This window comes from Coregonus clupeaformis, chromosome 31, assembly GCF_020615455.1.
Source record: "Coregonus clupeaformis isolate EN_2021a chromosome 31, ASM2061545v1, whole genome shotgun sequence".
Lineage (NCBI taxonomy): Eukaryota > Metazoa > Chordata > Actinopteri > Salmoniformes > Salmonidae > Coregonus > Coregonus clupeaformis.
In genome coordinates this window covers 3,758,633-3,774,228 of record NC_059222.1, presented here as the reverse complement: position 1 = coordinate 3,774,228, position 15,596 = coordinate 3,758,633, and the positions used below count along the sequence as shown (strand labels likewise).

At 46.6% G+C, this 15,596-nt stretch overlaps 1 long non-coding RNA gene across 2 annotated transcripts; it reads left to right on the top strand.

Annotated features, from left to right (window-relative positions):
• The first annotated feature begins 6,986 nt into the window (after positions 1-6,986).
• On the top strand, positions 6,987-10,696 carry LOC121547047. 2 transcript variants are annotated; one of them, XR_005996479.1, is made up of 5 exons: positions 6,997-7,063; positions 7,444-7,522; positions 7,628-7,752; positions 10,473-10,499; positions 10,633-10,696. It is a non-coding gene; the product is annotated as an uncharacterized LOC121547047 (long non-coding RNA). The 2 variants fall into 2 exon arrangements; XR_005996478.1 differs by having other exon boundaries at positions 6,987-7,522.
• Positions 10,697-15,596: the final 4,900 nt, after the last annotated feature.

The window sequence follows — 15,596 nt, the reverse complement described above, 5'->3', positions numbered from 1 at the left end:
TGCCTACTGCAGCGGAGGAATGTGGCATGCCGTCCACAAAAATGTTGTTGGCAGCTCACTGGCTGCGGCTGGTGACTCTTTCCCCACTGCTGAAATCGATGGCTCCCATGGTGGAGCATGTGGGGACCCCTGCGCGAGGATCATCAGGGATCTGGAGGCAGGGGCCGGCTGGGCCGCAGAGATGAGGTCAGGTGGTCTCCCACGTGGGAAGGGCTGAGGGTCGTTCAAGGCAGGAGGCGGGTGGCCCCCCAGAACTAGAGACAGCATGCCCCCCGGGTCAGGGAACGGTGGTTCGCCCAGGTCAGGGAGCTGAGGGCCTAGCAGGGCAGGGGACTTGGAACCCACTACTAAGTCTGAGGACTGCAAGCCAGGTATGGTGGGAGGCTGCAAACCTAGCCAAGCAGGGAACGTATAGTCTAGCGCTAGTGTAGGCAACTGAGTGCAGGCTGAGGGCTGTGAAATGTCTACCTGCACACCTAGAGGAGCAGATAACTCCGGGTCTAGCAGGACGGGAGACCCAGGGCCTAGAACTAGGGCAGGTGGTTTGGTATGTAGCACTGAGGGAGCTGACTGCTTGCCAACTGAGGCTGGGGGCTGACGACCAACTGAGGGCAGATGTTGCAGACCTAGTGGGGCAGAGAACATATAGCATGGCGGAGCAGTGGACTGAGGGCCGACTAGAGCTGGAGACAATGAAAGTAGAATGGCTGAAGGCTGGGAGCCTAGTGCTGATAACTTTAGGCTTGACAGGGAGAACGCCTCTGGACCTGATAGGGAAACCGACTCTGGACCTGACAGGTAAACTGACTCTGGACCTGACAGGGAAACCGACTCTGGACCTGACAGGGAGAACGACTCTGGACCTGACAAGGAGAATACTCTGAACCTAACAGGGAAAATGACTCTGAACTTGACAAGGAAAACGATGCTGGAACTGCCAGGGAAACTGACGCTGGACCTGACAGGGAAACTGACTCTGGATCTGACAGGGAGAATGACTCTGAACCTGACAGGGAGAATGACTCTGAACCTGACAGGGAGAATGACTCTGAACCTGACAAGGAGAATGACTCTGAACCTGACAAGGAGAATGGCTCTGAACCTGACAAGGAGAATGACTCTGAACCTGACAGGGAGAATGACTGTGAACCTGACAGGGAGATCGATTGGACCTGCCAGGGAAACTGACGCTGGACTTGGAGAATAGTAGAGCTCTGGGCCTACTAGAGAAACTGGTACCTTTGAGCCTAGCATGGCAGGAGCCTGATGACCCACTTGGGCTAGAGACTGAGGGCCGACAAATGCTGGAGACAACAGACCTAGTGCAGCTGGAGACCAATGACCTAGTGCTAGGGACTGAGGGCAGATGAGGGCGGAGGACTGAGAACCTAGCACAGGTAACTTGTGGCTTAGCAGGGCAGGAGGCGCTAAGCCTGGTGGGCTAAAGAGCTGTGGGCTGACTATGTCTGGAGACTGCGAGCCTAGTACAACGAACTTGGGGCCTAGTAAGGAGGCTCTAAACCTGGTGGGATAGGCAACTGCCTAACAACTAAGGCAGGGGGGTGCAATCTGAGCAGGGAAGAACACTGCAGACCTGCAGATGGGGCAGCTAACTTATGGCCTAGCATGGCAGGTGGCTGGCGGGCTAGGACGCTGCATACCCAATAAGGAGGGGGTCTGCGGTCTATGCAGGGCAGGATACACTAGACCTACTTGAGGGTCAGGACATACTTGGCCTACTGGGAAGGAATGGAACTCTAAACCTGACCCTACCAGGAAGGAAGAGAACTCTGACCCTACCGGGAAGGAACGGAACTCTTCCCCTACAAGGAAGGAAGGGAACTCTGAACTTACCGGGAAGGAGGGGAACTCTGACCCTACCGGGAAGGAAGGGAACGCTAAACCTACCATGGAGGAAGAATACACTGGACCTAATAATAATAAATAATAATATGCCATTTAGCAGACGCTTTTATCCAAAGCGACTTACAGTCATGCGTGCATACATTTTTGTGTATGGGTGGTCCCAGGGATCGAACCCACTACCTTGGTGTTACAAGCGCCGTGCTCTACCAGTTGAGCTACTACTTGTTGACTACCGACCTACTTGAGGGGCGGGACACTTTACACCTGCCAGGTAGGCCCGAAACTGTAACTCTAACCCTACCAGGAAGGAATGGAAATTGTAACCCTACCGGGAAGGAAGGGAACTCTGACCCTACCGGGAAGGAAGGGAACTCTGACCCTACCAGGAAGGAAGGGAACTGGACAGCTAGGTCAGGGGAGACATCAGGGGTGACTTCTGGTGGGTCACCTGGGGTGATGTCTGGCAGGTCCCTGGAGGCGAGGTCTGGAGGTAGTAGGACCCTCGGGCCGGAACAATCACGGTGCTAGCAGGTGGGGCCAGCAGGGACTCCAGGCCTGGGACCGGCATGTCCCACCAGGCTGTGACTGGAGAGACCCCAACATCTGGGCTTTACTTGACCTCTGCAGTAGCTGCAGGCTGTGGCTCCATCCAAGGAGAGGGCGACGAATTCAGTGCAGGCTTGGGCTCTGGGCCAGGAGCAGCGAGGGGCTCCTGAGGTAGAGCAGGTGGAGTCTTTGTGGCTGAAGGTTCCAGGGTAGCAGACAGTCGAACCTTGGGCACCCGAGCATCTGCCTCGACTAGCAGGGGATCCCCACTGGTAGGAGAGGACGACTCTGCAAAGGCACCCAGAACAGGTCCAATGGCAGCAGCTGGCTGTGGTTCCACGCGTGGGAGTCTCTTTAACTGTGGCTAGTCGAGGAGCTGGCTGAGGGTGGTGCAGACCTTGGTGTCGTGGACTGTGCACTCTGGAGTTGTCTTCATCTGCTTGGGAGCTAGGCTGCTTTGGAGAGCAGAAGTGGACCCGACGCACCCGTGCCTCTGGCCGAGTTGAGGGGGGGGCCTAGAGGGACGTCAGTCGGGAGAGTGGCTGGACCACCTCTGGGGGATGTGGCGCTCCCGACGCTCTGGCAGATACGATGTAGACTCCAGCCGGGGTGCTGAATAGCTAGGTAGGGAACACTCAGGCTGGGGGGGCTGTAGTAGTGTCTCCGGGGAGTAGGTGGGCCGACTCGGGGAAGTGATGGCGCTCCCGTGGTGGTGACGATGGCTCTAGCCGGGGAGGCCTAGAGCGGTGTTGGTCAGGAAAGTAGCAGTAGTACCGGTGCTCCCGCGGTGGTGACTCAGGCCGGGAAGGCCTAGAGTACACCCTCCTGATCTCTTATTGCTTGTGACGAAGGTACAGGTATTCCTTGATCAGCTCCCAACTGGTGAGGATGTGGTCACTCCATGACCACTGTGGAGGCCTGGAGCAGGGCTGGTAGACTCTTAGATGAGAGAGGTGTGTAGGGCCTCGCAACTCATCTTCCTCAGGTGCATGACGGCTTCATGTGGTGGTGTGGGCTGAGGTGGGTGGTGACAGCAGCCCCATACATCTTATGGATGCAGGGTAACTCGTCTGCATCCTGGGGCGCGGAAACAACTCCTCTTCTTGGTACTTCAACATCTCAACTATAGCCGATCAGAATCCATCTCGAAGGACCATATAAAAACTATTGGTCACTAAATCCGGAGAAATGACGGACCATGTAAAAAACTGTTGGTCACTAAATCCGGTTAGAAGGACCACGTAAAAATGGTTGGCTGGTATGCCCTCACCTGTCTGAGCGGTCGGCTGTGAATGCCCTCCCCCGCTATGTACATATAACTGATTTGTTTAGTTCTGCCCTCTATAGTGCTGTCCGGTTAGAACATGATGTTGAGGCCCATCTCTGTACTCGTGATAGTCACCACCACACACACACACACACACAGACACATCTGTTTCCATTTGAGGATGTTTACAGTGGGGGGGGGAAAGTATTTAGTCAGTCACCAATTGTGCAAGTTCTCCCACTTAAAAAGATGAGAGAGGCCTGTAATTTTCATCATAGGTACACGTCAACTATGACAGACAAATTGAGAAATAAAATCCAGAAAATCACATTGTAGGATTTGTAATGAATTTATTTGCAAATGATGGTGGAAAATAAGTATTTGGTCACCTACAAACAAGCATGATTTCTGGCTCTCACAGACCTGTAACTTCTTCTTTAAGAGGCTCCTCTGTCCTCCACTCGTTACCTGTATTAATGGCACCTGTTTGAACTTGTTATCAGTATAAAAGACACCTGTCCACAACCTCAAACAGTCACACTCCAAACTCCACTATGGCCAAGACCAAAGAGCTGTCAAAGGACACCAGAAACAAAATTGTAGACCTGCACCAGGCTGGGAAGACTGAATCTGCAATAGGTAAGCAGCTTGGTTTTAAGAAATCAACTGTGGGAGCAATTATTAGGAAATGGAAGACATACAAGACCACTGATAATCTCCCTCGATCTGGGGCTCCACGCAAGATCTCACCCGTGGGGTCAAAATGATCACAAGAACGGTGAGCAAAATCCCAGAACCACACGGGGGGACCTAGTGAATGACCTGCAGAGAGCTGGGACCAAAGTAACAAAGCCTACCATCAGCAACACACTACGCCCGCCAGGGACTCAAATCCTGCAGTGCCAGACGTGTCCCCTGCTTAAGCCAGTACATGTACAGGCCCGTCTGAAGTTTGCTAGAGTGCATTTGAATGATCCAGAAGAGGATTGGGAGAATGTCATATGGTCAGATGAAACCAAAATATAACTTTTTGGTAAAAACTCAACTCGTCGTGTTTGGAGGACAAATAATGCTGAGTTGCATCCAAAGAACACCATACCTACTGTGAAGCATGGGGGTGGAAACATCATGCTTTGGGGCTGTTTCTCTGCAAAGGGACCAGGACGAAAGAGGAAAGAATTAATGGGGCCATGTATCGTGAGATTTTGAGTGAAAACCTCCTTCCATCAGCAAGGGCATTGAAGATGAAACGTGGCTGGGTCTTTCAGCATGACAATGATCGTTGACGTGTACCTATGATGAAAATTACAGGCCTCTCTCATCTTTTTAAGTGGGAGAACTTGCACAATTGGTGGCTGACTAAATACTTTTTTTCCCCACTGTATATGATTCTTTGGTAATCTGAATGATTCTTATTGTTGTGGTTCTATAAGACAAAGATATGCACACATGTAAACAGTATTAGTTAAGGGTTATAACTATGCAATACACATATATGTACATGAATAAATGTCAAATGGCATTACACACAGCATCAATATAAACATAAACTTAAACATTCACCTCTTACTTGGATTGACAAAGGGTCAAGATTTATGGCACTCTCTCTCTCCAGCGTTGTGTGAGAATCTGCCAGGCTGAGATCTTATCAGATCTGACCTGGCGCCACAGGGTCGTAAATTACTCTATGCATGAGCAAGCTCCAAGAACAGTCTGGGATGACTCTAGAAGCTCGCTCATGGCAGCGCAATAAAACACCTTAATAAAGGCCACTATGGAAAACGCTACGGTAGCGTGTGCATGCAAAATACTGTGGTTACCAATACAACAATTAAACCACTTCTGTAAAAGTACTTGTGCAACCATTGCAATAATAACATGGCAGGGCTATGATGGATGAGGGATAACTAAGGTAGGCTGAGCAGCCAAACTAACGGGACTTAAGAGAAACTGAAGTGACTGTGAGTGGAAGTTTGGTAGAGAGGAAAGGAGCAGTACAGTAAAGTTACAGTAGCTCTAGCATTCGTTTTCATAGGTAAGAGAATTGTCAAAGTTCGTGAGATCTAAAATATAATGCAATCTGCTAACGTTACCAAGATTAAGTTATTGCCCATTTTAGTAAATGCTATTCAGCTAGCTAAGTTTGTTAGTTATCTAGCTAACGTTTGCTATCTAGCTAACTATGTAAACAGCTTACATTACAGTCACACATATCATTTGGTAACGTTACAGTAGCATTCACTTTTAATGGGGGGAGGTGTCAGAGTTAGTGTCACCTGATTTTCTTTTGACTTTTTTTAGCTACGTAGCTATATTATTATGCCAGCTAAGTTAGATAATGCTTTGATATCTTGGGGACGAACTTCGTTATAAACATGTCTAGCCATAGCTATGTATTTGTTTATTAATTAAAATCAGTCAGTCCATGATATAGCTTAGCTGATGTAGCTTAAGTTGACAAATTTTCCATGATGCTTGATTAGCCTACTTGCTTGAATACTGTCTAATTTCCCAATAATACCATTTATTCTTGTAGGCTGACTATATTAGCCTAGTTTACATTAGGTTTGCTATGTATTTGATAATTGTTCTTGTGGTAGTGTGATACATTCTTCCTGCTGGTTTCATATGTCTAAAAATGCCCATAAGTGAGTGGATGTCCCACAGACATTTACCACCACAGGGGTTTGGCCTGCCGATGTGGGCAACAGGCCAGCTCCGAGGCAGAAAAGGTGGTATGACCTCTTTCATTAGGTATGTATTATGACAAGAGATAAAGGCAAAACATACATAGGCCTATGACATTTTAACTTTGTGTTCATCTAGTAAACATACTGTATTTCTAGAAATACCTGTCATTAAATGTTGGCCTTTACTACTATAATAATATGCCATTTAGCAGACACTTTTATCCAAAGCGACATACAGTCATGCGTGCATAAATTTTTTTGTGTATGGGTGGTCCCGGGGATCGAACCCACTACCTTGGCGTTACAAGCGCCGTGCTCTACCAGCTGAGCTACAGAGGACCACTACTAATGAACAGCAACGTTATTATAATATTTGGCCATCAAATTGTCATTGTATATTGTAAGATAATATACACAGTGTCAAAGTCCCAAGCTGTGATCTTGTCAACCAATCACAACATGTTAAGGAAAGCTATAGTTAATCACCCCTTGACTCCCGGTTTTCGGGTGTGGGGGATGGGTGGTGGGGTGAGTTGCTTGAGTGTGCTGTGAGATGGTGAAGTCACCAGCAGAGGACTTCCTAACACAGGCTTCCTTGTGTATTGTTACAGGTAGAGAATTGTCCAATGCAGGTCTGTGGACAACTCTGCTCGGGGGGCTTCAGAGATGTGTCTGTTGATTTCACCCCCAGGAGGTAAAATTAACTAAGCTTACAGGCTAAAACAACATGTATTCTCTTTTCTGATTAACTGAAATTAGATACCATACTCTAGTGTTGTCTCTGTATTCCCCCCTATATTTTAAGCAAGTCTCTACCAGTGGACCTGCTGGGCCAGCACCTGGGCCAGCACCTACCCCACCAGCGTCTGGGTCTGCTGTTCAGACTCCAGCATTGAGGACTGCATTTAACTTGTTGTCAATGATAAATATTACATTTTTTGTCACATTATTTTTCCTCAACTACCATGGCTCTGCTGCTATGACAGAACACTGAATCAGATAATCCTTTTGACAGGTGTCTTGGTTTCCTCCTCTGTTTATTGTGACTATTATGTTTTTCTCTCTCTTTTGCAGTTCAATAAGCAAAGGATTTGGGGGCTCTCGTTTGTCTGCAGCAAAACCAAACCTTAACTTGGCCAGGAAGCCTGATCAGGTAAATAAAGTACAGGCTAACCTGTCAAAAGCTTGGTTTGTATTGATCTGTTTTTATAACAGTATAACCTTAAATAATCTTAAAGCAACTACATATGTTTTACAGACACAACATGTCCGTAACCTGGCCAAGTTGTCTACAGCCTCTGTGAGTGCCCCCACCCTTGCAACGTCCTCTGTGAGTGCCTGAAACCTTCCTCTGGCCTCTGTGAGTGCCCCCACCCACTGTTTGTAAGTAGCATTTTAACTACTACATCATGCACTGTTGTCATTTTAGAACTGAAACCTAACTTATAACTTACATCAATCAAAACATGATGGAGAAAAACAATTGTGTGTCATGTTTTAAATATCACGTGACCGTATTGTCGGTATTCATATAAAGTTGAAGTCGGAAGTTTACATACACTTAGGTCATTAAAAATCATTTTTCAACCACTCCACACATATCTTTTTAACAAACTATAGATTTGGCAGGTCGGTTAGGACATCTACTTTGTGCAAGACACAAGTAATTTTTCCAACAATTGTTTACAGACAGATTATTTCACTTATAATTCACTGTATCACAATTCCAGTGGGTCAGAAGTTTACATACACTAAGTTGACTGTGCCTTTAAACAGCTTGGAAAATTCCAGAAAATTATGTCATGGCTTTAGAAGTTTCTAATAGGCTAATTGACATCATTTGAGTCAATTGGAGGTGTACCTGTGGATGTATTTCAAGGCCTACCTTCAAACTCAGTGCCTCTTTGCTTGACATCATGGGAAAATCAAAAGAAATCAGCCAAGACCTCAGAACATTTTTCTGTAGACCTTCACAAGTCTGGTTCATCCTTGGGAGCAATTTCCAAATGCCTGAAGGTACCACGTTCATATGTACAAACAATAGTACGCAAGTATAAACACCATGGGACCACGCAGCCGTTATAGCGCTCAGGAAGGAGACGCGTTCTGTCTCTTAGAGATGAACGTACTTTGGTGCGAAAAGTGCAAATCAATCCCAGAACAACAGCAAAGGACCTTGTGAATATGCTGGAGGAAACAGGTACAAAAGTATCTATATCCACAGTAAAACGAGTCCTAAAAAAAGCCAGACTACGGTTTGCCACCCCCGTGAAGCACGGGGGTGGCAGCATCATGCTGTGGGGGTGCTTTGCTGCAGGAGTGTCTGGTGCACTTCACAAAATAGATGGCATCATGAGGAAGGAAAATTATGTGGATATATTGAAGCAACATCTCAAGACATCAGTCAGGAAGTTAAAGCTTGGTCGCAAATGGGTCTTCCAAATGGACAATGACCCCAAGCATACTTCCAAAGTTGTGGCAAAATGGCTTAAGGACAACAAAGTCAAGGTATTGGAGTGGCCATCACAAAGCCCTGACCTCAATCCTATAGAAAATATCCTCTGTCATATCCTCACATGGCCTTTCCTATCATTGCTACGCTGACGATACACAACTAATCTTCTCCTTTCCCCCTTCTGATAACCAGGTGGCGAATCGCATCTCTGCATGTCTGGCAGACATATCAGTATGGATGACGGATCACCACCTCAAGCTGAACCCTGGCAAGACGGAGCTGCTCTTCCTCCCGGGGAAGGACTGCCCGTTCCATGATCTCGCCATCACGGTTGACAACTCCGCTGTGTCCTCCTCCCAGAGTGCGAAGAGCCTAGGCGTGACCCTGGACAACACCCTGTCGTTCTCCGCCAACATCAAGGCGGTGACCCGCTCCTGCAGGTTCATGCTCTACAACATTCGGAGAGTGCGACCCTGCCTTACACAGGAAGCGGCGCAGGTCCTGGTCCAGGCACTTGTCATCTCCCGTCTGGACTACTGCAACTCGCTGTTGGCTGGCCTCCCTGCCTGTGCCATTAAACCCCTACAACTCATCCAGAATGCCGCAGCCCGTCTGGTGTTCAACCTTCCCAAGTTCTCTCACGTCACCCCCTCCTCCGCACACTCCACTGGCTTCCAGTTGAAGCTCGCATCCGCTACAAGACCATGGTGCTTGCCTATGGAGCAGTGAGGGGAACGGCACCTCTGTACCTTCAGGCTCTGATCAGTCCCTACACCCAAACGAGGGCATTGCGTTCATCCACCTCTGGCCTGCTGGCTCCCCCTTCCTCTGCGGGAAGCATAGCTCCCGCTCAGCCCAGTCAAAACTGTTCGCTGCTCTGGCACCCCAATGGTGGAACAAGCCCTCTCACGACGCCAGGACAGCGGAGTCACTCACCACCTTCCGGAGACATTTGAAACCCCACCTCTTTAAGGAATACCTGGGATAGGATAAAGTATTCCTTCTAACCCCCCAAATTGTAAAGTGGTTATCCCACTGGCTATAGGGTGAACGCACCAATTTGTGAGTCGCTCTGGCTAAGAGCGTCTGCTAAATGACGTTAATGTGCCCTTGAGCAAGGCACTTAACCCTAATTGCTCCTGTAAGTCGCTCTGGATAAGAGCGTCTGCTAAATGACTAAAATGTAAATGTAAATGTAAATGAAAATGTGTGGGTAGAACTGAAAAAGCATGTGCGAGCAAGGAGGCCAACAAACCTGACTCAGTAACACCAGCTCTGTCAGGAGGAATGGGCCAAAATTCACCCAACTTATTGAGGGAAGCTTGTGGAAAGCTACCCAAAACATTTGACCCAAGTTAAACAATTTAAAAGCAATGCTACCAAATACTAATTGAGTGTATGTAAACTTCTGACCCACTGGGAGTGTGATGAAATAAATAAAAGCTGAAGTAAATCACACTCTACTATTATTCTGACATTTCACATTCTCACAATAAAGTGGTGATCCTACCTGACCTAAGACAGGTAATTTTTACTAGGATGAAATGTCAGGAATTGTTAAAAACTGAGTTTAAATGTATTTGGCTAAGGTGTATGTAACCTTCCGACTTCAACTGTACATCTTTTTCTTTTTCCTTTATCATTTCAGCATGATGTGCCTAGGAAGCCTGTTCAGGTAAATATAATATAGTGTAACCTGTCAAGAGCTTGTTTGATTACATATATTTGTCTTTAATACTGTTTACCCTAAAATAATTGTCATATTAGGTTATATAATAATCTTCTACCATTTCCCCTTTCTCTGCCAGCTCTGCTAGATTCTCTGTAAGTGCTCTCTTCTGCTACAGCCTTGATGAGGAACCTCGGTACATAACACACTATCATTTCTTAAATAATATTATTACATCCATTAAAACATGGTAGAAACAAAACTGTGTCAGTGTTTTGATTTGATTAAGATATTGTGAGTATTCATCTTAATCTATTTTTGTCTTGTTTTGCCTTCTATTGTCTTTTTTATTTTCAGGAGAGCTGATTGGTGTGTGGACTACAGGTCCTCAAGGGTCCAAAAAGTTGGATCTGTTCCGAAATCGATCCGTGGTTTCCCACCCGACCAGATATGCATAAATTAATAAAAGAATATTTGAGACCGGTTCCGAATGAACCCGAGGACAGTCAGACCGGTTCCAAAAAAGGACTGTGGAAAACAGACCCAAATAGACCCGTGCTGATTTGGACCCGAGAGACCTGTTCAGATCCGAGAGAAAAAGAGAGAGAATGAAACCTCCAACTAGGCGCTGCCAGCGCCATCAATTAACAAGCATATTGGCCAAATTACAAACTGCCTAGAACAAATTACAACAAAATTGTTCCTTGTGTTTCAATATGAAGCGTATTAAAAACTATTGTTTTATTGGTTTTTACTTTCCTAAAACAATAGTTGTCTACCTCACGGTTCAGCTGTCGGAGATTTGAGGGCCATTGCATGCATATAGTCATATAGGGCTAAGCGTCCACTGTATAATATTCATATTTAAAAAAAGGAATATTAAAGGAGACAAACTTAGGCCTAGCCCTAGAAAGACCCAGAGAAAGATAGAGATATGCCGGTGCCATGTTTCCAACATCGACATGTATTCCTTTATACTTGTCAGATAGGCTACTACTGCTATACAGATATAGGCGTACAGAAGGAGGCTAATTCGTATACTTTCTATCAGAATATATTTTATAAAGATAAGTATTATATTGTTAGATTAAAGGAGTAACTCTGGATGGCCTAAAACCTTCTTCCTCACCTGAAGTTTAACTTTAACAGAGTCAATTGGAGTGTCGGTGCGCACTTCATTTATAGGTCTGCTGTAGCTAAGCCTAATAATAGCCATAACACACCAAACCTTTATAAAAGTTGCTTAACTTTATTAGGGTAATATCAAAAGTAAGTCAAGTCATTGTTTATAGGGAAATACAAACAGGTTATTATATTGCGGCATTAAATTAATTACCACATAGACCTGCCCAATAAATGACAGCAATAGGCTAATACTAGGCTATTTTACAAAACGCCTACTTTTAACCTTCAACTAAATACAGAGCACAAAAATAAAAGACTGTTAGAACTTAATTTAGCCAACAAAAACGTCTCAACAAAATGAAACAAAACTTTTTGCATAGGCTTTTTAAAGAACTAATTTAGATTATAAAATATATCTACAATAATAATAACAATAATAATAATAATTTACAATAATGACAATCACTAAACAATTGATAGTAAATACAAAAATAAATACATTCAAGGTAGAAAAATGCATCTAACCTGAATAGTAAGTTGCACACAGTCCATTTGGCCGTGCCAACGTTCTTCTCATCTTTGTCCACTACAAGCCTTGTCGGCTTCTTTCACTATAATCTGTCACCTCTAACTTTCGTTTTACTTCAATGAAAAATGACTCCATCTTCACAATCAACAGTCCAAGGCTCATGGACCCTGACTCAGAGGAGACTGATTTTCAGGACTATGCAATGGACCCCACAGTTGGTAGTCTTCTGGATGACATCACCACCTCTGCTGACTTCTCTGCTGCCAGCCCCACCCAGACGGCTTCCACTACAGTCCAACCTGCTTCCTCCAGTGCCAAGTCTGCCGCCACCAGTACCTTGCCTGCTTCACCCACAGCCCAATCTGCTGCCAGCCAACTCCACCCATGCAAAAAACTTGATTGGTTTGATAAGTGGAAACGCGTCACTAGTTTCCATATAGACTCTGCTGTACTCCAGCCCTTTTTTATCTTCTTTCTAAAATTAGGGGCTCAGTTCAATCAGATCGAGCATTAACCTGTGGTTGCTCATGTGTCACAAACCACTCCCTTCCTACAGGGCACACACTGGTTGAATCAACGTTGTTTCCACGTCAATTCAATGAAATGATGTTGAACCAACGTGGAATAGATGTTGAATTGATGTATGTGCCCAGTGGGTTAATATCCATTCCGCGTTAGAAGTTCAAAACGGCGATAGAAAGTGTAGGCTATTGCATAATTTAATTTGGATGAGTCTAATCGGGAGTAGGGCCTATAGCCTACAATAGAACTTCACACATTCAAGTGTATGAACTTGTAACGTGGCTGCAGGAACTGCTAACACGGCTGCATGGGGTTTGTCGGATATAAAGTCAGGTGGTTTCGTTGCATCAATGGTAGTGTAGGCGATAAGGTAACACAAGAAGCCGCTTGTAGATTTGACAGCTCTAACACAGTTCCACCTTTGACACCACCAAAACAACCGCTATGCTGGTGTCGACCAACCCTATTCTGATCGAGTCCTAGAACTTTCTGATGGAGTTTTTCCTCTGTTTGCATGGATGTTGTCATATGTTTGGATCCTGTTGTATTATTCACTCAGAATCAGTCAGTTGCCATTCCCACTCATGACCTTGGGCCCCTATGTGTGTGTGCGTGTAAAGTTTCACATTTGTCATTAATAAACATATATTTAATAAACAATATTTGAACCAATTCGTCATACCATCACGACCACCTAATCATCCCCAGCTTCTAATTGGATCATTCATCCCCCTGCTCTCCCCTGTAACTATTCCCCAGGTCGTTGCTGTAAATGAGAATGTGTTCTCAGTCAACTTAACTGATAAAATAATGGTAAAATAGATGTATTGAACATTCCAAATTACCATGGCAATTATGCATCACAATAGTCATTATATTTCTGTGGAGAAGGGCCTCATGTTATGTAGGGCAGGCCAGTAAATTAATAGTAATCCCATTTCTATGGTGGCCAGTAACTTTTGCAACTCAATTATTTACACAGACTTTTATGGTTACGCACAAGGTGCCACCCTAATCAAAATGAGTAGCCTAACAATTATTATCATGGCAATAGTTGCATTCGCAACCATATTATTTTTCTGTGCGAAATCAATATGAATAGTTGTCCATCCTATTAAACGATTGCTGTACATATACAGTACTATTCTATCCACGTATTCTTCTGATATACTATGTATTCTATCCTGTACTGTCCATAATGTCTATACATCCCATTAAAAAACATTGCCTTGCAAAAGTATTCATCCCCCTTGGCGTTTTTCATATTTTGTTGCATTACAACCTGTAATTTAAATAGATTTTTATTTGGATTTCATGTAATGGACATACACAAAATAGTCCAAATTGGTGAAGTGAAATGAAAAAAGTTACTTGTTTCAAAAAATTCTACAAAATAAATAACGGAAAAATGGTGTGTGCATATGTATTCACCCGCTTTGCTATGAAGCCCCTAAATAAGATCTGGTGCAACCAATTACCTTCAGAAGTCACATAATTAGTTAAATAAAGTCCACCTGTGTGCAATCTAAGTGTCACATGATCTGTCACATGATCTCAGTATACAGTGGGTAGAACAAGTATTTGATACACTGCCAATTTTGCAGGTTTTCCTACTTACAAAGCATGTAGAGGTCTGTAATTTTTATCATAGGTACACTTCAACTGTGAGAGACGGTGCGTGGAGTAGCAACTGGCCGGACCGGGCTGACGATACACACCCCTGGCTTGGTGCGTGGAGTAGCAACTGGCCGGACTGGGCTGACGATACACACCCCTGGCTTGGTGCGTGGAGCAGGAATGGACCGGACCGGGCTGACGATACGCACCCCTGGCTTGGTGCGTGGAGTAGCAACTGGCCGGACCGGGCTGACGATACGCACCCCTGGCTTGGTGCGTGGAGCAGGAATGGACCGGACCGGGCTGACGATGCGCACCCCTGGCTTAGTGCGTGGAGGAGGAACGGGCCGAGCCGGGCTGACGATACGCACCCCTGGCTTGGTGCGGGGAACAGGCACGGGCCGTGCTGGACTGACGACGCACACCACTGGCTTGGTGTGGAGAGCAGGAGCGGGCCGGACAGGGCTGACGAAACGCACCACAGACTTGGTGCGGGGAGCAGGAATGGGCCGGACCGGGCTGGCGACGCGCACCACAGACTTGGTGCGTAGAGCAGGAACGGGCCGGACAGGGCTGACGAAACGCACCACAGACTTGGTGCGGGGAGCAGGAACGGGCCGAGCCGGGCTGACGAGACGCACCACAGACTTGGTGCGGGGAGCAGGAATGGGCCGGACTGGGCTGACGAAGCGTACCACAGGCTCGATGCGGAGAGCAGGAACAGGCCGGACCGGGCTGGCGACGCGCACCACAGGCTCGATGCGAGGAACAGACCGGACCGCACTGGGGACACACACCACTGGCCCTACGCAGAGATCAGGAACGGGCCCGACCGGACTGGTAACACACCCCAGTACCTCTCGCCGTGCCTCCACACTTTCCCTCTCCTCTGTGACCAGTGGCCCCCTTAACCTGGCGGCCTCCTCTGCGCACCCGCTGGACCGCTCCATCGCGGCCTCCTGCTGCCCCGTTGTCCACGACGTGAGCCCCCCCCTAAAAAATTTCTGGGGGTCTCTCCTCCCCGTGGACCAGGCCTCCCTAGTTCTCGCCAGACTCTCACCCCACTGCTCCAAAGTCCAACCTCTCTGCTCTTCACTTGGCTTGGCCCAGTCGAGACTCCTACTCCACTGATCCCAGGTCCATCCTCTCTCCTCCTCACGCTGCTTGGTCCTGTCTTGGTGGGTTCTTCTGTCACGATCGTCAGGAACAGATGAGGACCAAGGCGCAGCGTTGCAGGCAAACATACTCTTTATTGAGCGAAACACGATCAAAACAACAAAGACGGTAACGTGACAGTTCACGGTCAAACA